We start from the raw sequence: 7,664 nt of genomic DNA on the forward strand, positions 1-7,664 counted from the left end.
GAGACTTGCATTCGGTACTCGCTGCGAGAAAAGGAGGCTTTAGGTAGAGACGGACTTTCGGACCTAAATTTAATATTGGACCATTGTATGAGAATATAATTTGTACAAAAAGGCTAAAAGTACTAAAAGGCTATGGTATTGCTATAGTTCTGAAAATAGCTTCGAATATTTTGTATGGTTTTGTTCTATAAACAAGTAATAAAAGCAGTGGAGGTTATCGTTCAAGTTGAAAGTATAAGGCGTCTTTGGTTGACAACTTAAAGGGGAAATAAGGAGCTTTTTAGTCTAGATCATGGGTGTAAATAGGGGTCTTCGGTGATAGCGATGCTGAAAAAGAGCTACGTATCATTTCTGATATTGGAGTGCCCCCATTTATACGACTGAAAAGCTTGAGTTGTTAAACATACCTCATATATACTGATGAATTGAAATCGGTAGTAAATTGGAAGGAAGCATCTTGCTCCAACAAACGCTGCTATAGCACCAGAAACACCGGTCCAAATCGGCAAACATGCAGTACGATAATACACATCGGCTGTCATCCCTGTGTAATACCGCATATCATTAATAATTTGTTGTTTTTAGTGAATGATTGCAGTGAAACAAATATCGATTTGAGGCAAAAATAAGTTAATCTCAAAAATCTTAATCTATATGTTCGTTTTTAATATAAACGTTTAGAGGTGGGTCCTGAAATCCTACCTCAAACCCAGCTGCATAGGCCTACGCTAGAAGCCATTTTGAGAGCGGCACACCCACTGTACAGGAGGACGACTTTTCAAGTCTACCATTTCTAAACATTGCCCCTGTTATATTGACATGATTGGTGGCAAACATAGCCATGACAAACACTCTTGAAACTAACGGATGCTGGATTAACCCCCTCCCTTCTTCCCTCCCTCCCTCCCTCTTGCAGGCGTTTTTCCGTTGCGACAGACGGAGGAGCTTATTTTACGCCAGCGTTTTCTCCGGGCCTTTTCTGCAGACACTTTCACGAAGGAGTACAAAGCCATAAACAAACCTACATTAAGGGATCTAAAATGAGCGTTTATTGCGTTTCGACAGTATTTTTTGTGGGACATGAGAGCACCTCGGACCTATCGAATTGCATTCTGAATACGAAGCATGTCTTTCTGATATCAAATAATTTTCATTTTTGAAAATCACAATATAATACAAATTTTATGACAAATTATAAAAATTTGATATTTTTCAATTTTTGATATATAACAGTCCTCGAAGTAAATTATATAAATCTAATGATATATTCTTAAAGTGTATGTAGCAGGAGGAAAAGCCGACGGTCAATTGAAAATTTTGACCTTTCATATTGAAGATATGGCTTTTTTCCCAAAAAGACCTAATTTTTTTGGTGTTTTGGGAAAAAATCCATATCTTCAATACGAAAGGTCAAAATTTTCAATTGATCGTCGGCTTTTCATCCCACCTACATACACTTTAAGTATAAATCATCAGATTTATAAAGTTTACTTCAAGTACTGTTAAATATCAAAATATCAATTTTAATGATTTTCCATAAAATGTGTATTAAATTGCGAATTTCAAAAATCAAAATTATTTGATATCAGAATGACATTCTTCGTATTCAGAATGCAATTCGATATGTCTGATGTGCTCTGATGTCCCAAAATAAATACTGTCCAAACCTTAATGGTCTCTTTCGACAGAGGAATCTGTATCTGCAAAAATCCCTGCCCACCCCACACCAACAAAAAGTTTAGGAATGCACCCGGTACTTACTTGCAAGAATATACCGGTGAAAAAGCTGGCTAATAATGACATTGAAACAGGCAGGAATCCCATGCTACGACCAGCAAGCAAATACTCAGTTGTTGTCTTTTGTTTGCTACCAATGAATCCATAATATACTCCAATACTTGCTGATAATCCCATCACAAGGCTGAAGACAACCCAGTCATATACAGAAAATACAGGAACAGGCGTCATGACGAATCAAACAGAATTGTGTATCATACACAGCTGAGATTCTATCGGACTTGTTTGATGGAACACAAAACAGTTTTTCCCAATACGCATTCGATACACCTATTTCAGCTATCATGGTTCATTCCAATATTGGTCTGTAGATAAGGGGCTGCGCAATATTTATGTGTACCCTGGGGTCGTGAGTTATCAAAATGGTCTGCCAAAAATCGCTTGCCCCAGTTTAGCAGTACCTACAAATTTTGCCCCCCCCTTAGCTTTTGACGTGCAAAAAAGCCTTCGCCCCTCATTTTTGATATGCCAACAAATCTCTGCCCCTTACACGTGCAAGATTTTGGGGAACCCAAGTTTAAAACCTTAAAAATTTAAATTTGGCATATTTGAAATTTGAAATTGGTTCTAACTTTTCTCAAACCTTTTTAGAAACGGTTCCCTAAACATCTGTGCAAAAAAAAAAAAACACTTGCCAATTTCGACCTGGCAAAATCGCTAGTCCCACCTTTTTGACCTGCCAAAAATGCTTGCACCCCCCCCCTCCTTTATGGCCTGCCCAAAAATCTTTGCGCCCTATAATAATTCACCACCCCGGATTTACACATAATTATTGCACCACCCCTAAATTTTTCAACATGCTAATTTAATCTTTTACCCTCTGTATTTAATCCTGCAAAATGGAATGGGTGAATTGCAGGACATGGAATCAAGTAGATGGCATAACCACGCGTACCTGTGGTTTTTTCAGGATTTACGCAGGGTGGAAGGTTATAATTGTAGTATAAAATGTGTGAATAAAATAATTGCCAATGACAATTATTGAACCAATCCACGATCTTGAGTGAAATGTACAGGTTGTAACAAAATTAATTTAGAAAATAGTATCAGGCGAACATGTCACTTATTGATTGTATTGAGATTTACTTGGTTGTCAATTTCTTAAGCTACTACATAATAAAGCTTTGTTTCAATAAATTCGTTGGTCTACAAGCGAAGATATGGCAAATTGTGTAAAGTAGTCCTAAAACAGCTTGGGTCACTTTCGTGCCTTTGTGTAGCAAACTAGACTGTTCAAAGGTGAACATGAACCATCTGGTCGGTGCTCTTAAGATGGGTAATTTTAAAAATAGGGCATTATGTGGTATTTTAAATTTATGATTTTAAAATGAATATCATATTATTTAATTTCTAATGTCAATAAAGTGAAAGGAAAATATGAAATACCTAAATTTATGATTTTAAAATAAATATCATATTATTTAATTTCTAATGTCAATTAAGTGAAAGGGAAAAAGGAAATACCTTTGCTTTTGTTCTGAGATCTTTGACGATAATCATGGGAGTTCATTTTACGCGGTACAAACTTGATGTGCGATATTAGCAAAAAGTGGCCCAACTCGGGCAGGGCAATTAAGTACATTCAAGCGGGCATAGCGTTTGAACCTGAACTGGGAAAGACACCAAATAAAGTTTTACTGTTAGTCAAAATATTACTGATTCTACTTCATATCATATTTACGCCATGACCCCTTTTATTTTTTTCTGAAAAGCAAAAATGCAATTGCTATTCATGAAAGTCGATTTTACGCAAGGCAAGCGTGATATGGGCGAAAATCTCATTGTGGCTCAATTCGTTTTCTGGATGATTTAATTAATTGTACATAGCGTTTGAAACTAGAAAAGAAAGAAAAATCAGTTTTTCTGTTAGCAAATTATTGATTCCACTGTATATAACATTGTTGCCATGATCTCTTTCATTTTTTCTGAGAAGCGAAATTGCAATTTTATAATTTTTATTGTTACAGTCTGTACTTGCCAAATACATGTACTATAAAATTATAAAATATCAGCGTCTTATCAATAGTAAACAATAAATATCAATTGAACGAAAAGTTAAGAGCTAAAGTCATAAATTATGGCAGTTTAACAGTGCCATTAACTCATGTTCACTTGATATTTTATGATCTACGATTGCCGTTAAATTTTTATTTTCTTATTCTTTACCCAAACTTCTGGCTGAGATCATATCAGACATGGACATTGGTGGAGGACGATAAATTGTGATGAATTTAATACTTTTAATCGAGTTTTTCAAATTTACGAGATTTGACATTCAAAGAGTTGAAAGGAGATCATCTGTGCATCTGCTTCATATGCTTCATTTTATCGTTTATAACTGGGGCTGTGCATTTACTAGGTTAAAAATATAGCAAGCTTATAATGTATATAAAGCCTAGTCATCATTTGACCAATCGAGCTCAATCGGCCCCTTGACGAAAATCTAGGGGGGTTGGACATCCCCTTAAAATAATAAAATGGTCGAAAAATACAACAATAATACGGTGTATCTTTCTTTTTAGCCCGAAAAACGGTGTTTTGACTATTTTGAAGCCGACCCGCGCGACCGCCGTCTAACAGGATTTTTTTGGGCACATATTTTGGAAAATATTTTGTCGACAATATTAATAATTGAAAATATTTCTTTGTTAGTTTCGGTAGGGTCTATGCCCTAAGTTGAGAGTGGAGTCGTCCCACTCGATTTGTGGAAAGCTCGCGGACCAAGTAACTGCCTAAAATGAGGCAAAAATGAAAAGAAATGGGGTCTCAAATTGAACTTTGGAATTTGAAAAGTATAAATCGCGTTGGGTCGCGTTGGCTTTGCTAACACTTTTCTTTGATGACTTTGACCAAAAAGCAAGAATCTAAGCTGATTTAACAGACAATAGTTTCTTTATTGTACAGTGAAATTTAAATTGGGTATATCGCCACCATAACACTAAAACGGTAAATGTTATTCACTTCATTTTTCACACAAGGTGACATTTATTATACAAACTTGTCTCATTGCACTATTTTACTCAGCCTGTACAGCTATGATGACATTCATCCAGTGACCTCTTGTTTTGTTTTCTTACAGAGTTTCTTTGAAAATTTAACTAATACACACATGCCACGTACTGCCACTTCAACTGTCAAGGTCTTATAATATACTGTACATGTACTCATATCAAATCACAATTTAAAAATTACTGTCGCACATTCCCAACATTTGTGCCTTGGTTAGCTTAGGGTTAAGGTTTCAGAGATTCAACTTCAAGTATTGGACATAGCAGTTTATCGATAGTAGTTCAAATATAATGCGAGTAAGAATAAGCACTATTCCTTCCAAATCGTTTCATTTTTCCATTTATTGTTTTGAGCAGGTCGTTGTACTCTGAAATCCTATCGAAAAATTCCTGATATGAGATATTTACAAATAATTGTATAAAGCAAATAATAGTATAAAGCAAAACCTTAAAAGTATCAAATTGCGTTTGTTGAATGGTAATCAACTAATGAACTGAACTCGATATGTATGTATGTTATAATTCGTAGAAGTTTCACGAACAGGTCAGTACCCACGATGACGATTTGTTTGCGGAGTTACGGAATTCCCAAAAAGGACCCTTGCTATTGTGAGCTAAGTTGGTCAGATTCAAAACGAAATAGAAAAAAGAGCTCATATACTTATAACAAAACCAAATTCATATCTGGTGTTTGAAAATTAATAAGTATAACCATTTACTGCAAAGTTTTTTTTATGTTGTCCGAATTTTGTAGATTAAGTAATGCTGTTTTATGATTTGTCCAAAATTGGACATGTTTACATTAATGTGATGCCACAAGGATTCATAATTTTTTTACCATTTAAATAAATGTATATTTTACGGAAGGGATCGCGTAAATACGCGTGTAAAACTAGCCTACAATGTCTGTTTTTTGTCAAGATAAGCCTCAGCACAAAATGTAGTATATACATACACGCTAGTGATCAGTTTGACCAATTCGATAAAAGCACAAACTAAATTTATGGTTGGTTTTATTTCCTGAGTTCTAGCTTTTAGGCCAATCAAATTAAGGAACTTACCCACCACTAACTGTAACAGAATCCATTTCACATGAATACATCTCCCAAAAGCTCACACAAAAACATATCAAAAGTCCCCAAAAATCCAAGTAGTGAAATAGTGCCTAATTAACATAAATCCAAAATGGCCGGTTATGCGGGGGGGTGGAATTTCAAATTTGGTCAAATCTTGCTGTAAAAAACCCATAATAATGTATTCCTCTTGTAATATGGATATAAAAAGTATAGTTTGACCTATCTCCGATGTACATTTCTTGAGTTATAGGGGAAAAGGTCAAATGTCAAAATTTGGACTCTACAGGGGGAATGAAAAATCCTCCGATTTTGATCAAAATGATCTCATATTGTTCCGCTTGCATCAAATTCCATAGAGCCCTATTGACCATGATATATTTTGTGATGTTACTATGTCACGTAACAAAACATCCAAAACAATGCAACTTTTCTCATCTTGATTTATTTTTGCCAGGAACAATTAGAGACCAGTTGGATTAAAATTATGGCATATTTCCATTGTAAACGACGGTGGACCCAAAATTTGACCTTTGATCTTTTTGCCTATAACTCAAGAACTGTATATTGGAGACTGGTCAAACTATACCTTGATGTGAGCAAGACATTGGTTATGGTTTTTAAGCGGCCATTTAGGATTTATGCAAATTAGGCACTGTTCCATTGCTTGGACTTTTGGGGACTTTTGATATTTTCTTTAATATACTTTTGTGAAATGAATGGTGATTAAATGGGTTCTGTTACAATTATTGGTGGGTTAAGCCCTATTTTTCCTTAATTTGACTGGCCTATTTCATCCATGGTCATTGTTGCTACGTCACGTGCTTCCACATAGAAAACGTCTTCATCTTTCTGTTTCTGTAATAAAAAGATAAAATATAAAATTATTATAAGTAGTTCGCAGTGCAATTACAATCACGTAAAGGGACTTGCTATTTCCTTAAGGTAAATTCGTTAGGCTATCAAAATAAATGGAGCAAACACGAAAACATACCTTTATGATTTTATCTGTATCTTCGTGTCCATCGACTTCATCCATTGATAATTGAAACAGGCATGCCTGACGAAGATTGCATATCAGCCTCGAATCAATCGATTTGGGGTCATTAAATCCTACATGAATAAAACGTTTAAATTATGACATGTTAGAATTGTGTTTCGACAGGCTATAGCAGCAATATGCTTACACAGTCACAACGCACGAGAAACGAACGAAAATCGGACAAAATGGCCATGTTCGTTGCAAATACATTCCTAAGAGGCCCCCAGCCCAAATCTTCTGCCGGATTGGCGATTTCGCTACCGGATAAAATATTTTGTATGCGTCGATGTACGTTGACCCAGATTCCAAATCATCATATTTCTCCAGCTTCTCTTAGCGACACGCATCATTCAGTACAAACACAATGTTAAGGATTATAGTGAATTCGTTTCTGATTGTCAAAAATATTTCCGAAATCATTACTTACCAGTTAAAAAACTAACGACAATACCGACCACAATCGATATCCCAAAATTAAGAGGCGTGTACCAGAAACGTGAAAGGGCATAAAAATCAGCGATCCCGGGACTGTAGGATAAAGACAGAACATAATTGAATTAAAAAAAATGCGGCTCAAAAATTTATAATGGACGTTGAACATTGGACGTTGGACGTTAAATATTGACAACATCTCTTAGAGAGAAACAATAAAAACACATGTTATGATTAGGGCCTGATGATAGGTTCACATAATTATTTTGCTGAAATTTGGCATGACATTATGACTATGTATCACTTTGTGCA

The 7,664-nt window shown here is 35.3% G+C and overlaps 1 long non-coding RNA gene across 1 annotated transcript; it reads right to left on the bottom strand.

Annotated features, from left to right (window-relative positions):
* Positions 1–6,606: 6,606 nt before the first annotated feature.
* On the bottom strand, positions 6,607–7,450 carry LOC140147715 (uncharacterized). The gene is made up of 3 exons (XR_011858394.1): positions 7,348–7,450; positions 6,873–6,991; positions 6,607–6,736 (listed from the first exon to the last, which is right to left on the bottom strand). It is a non-coding gene; the product is annotated as an uncharacterized lncRNA (long non-coding RNA).
* Between the last annotated feature and the right edge of the window lie 214 nt (positions 7,451–7,664).

The sequence above is a fragment of the Amphiura filiformis genome, chromosome 3 (assembly GCF_039555335.1).
Source record: "Amphiura filiformis chromosome 3, Afil_fr2py, whole genome shotgun sequence".
Classification (NCBI taxonomy): Eukaryota; Metazoa; Echinodermata; class Ophiuroidea; order Amphilepidida; family Amphiuridae; genus Amphiura; species Amphiura filiformis.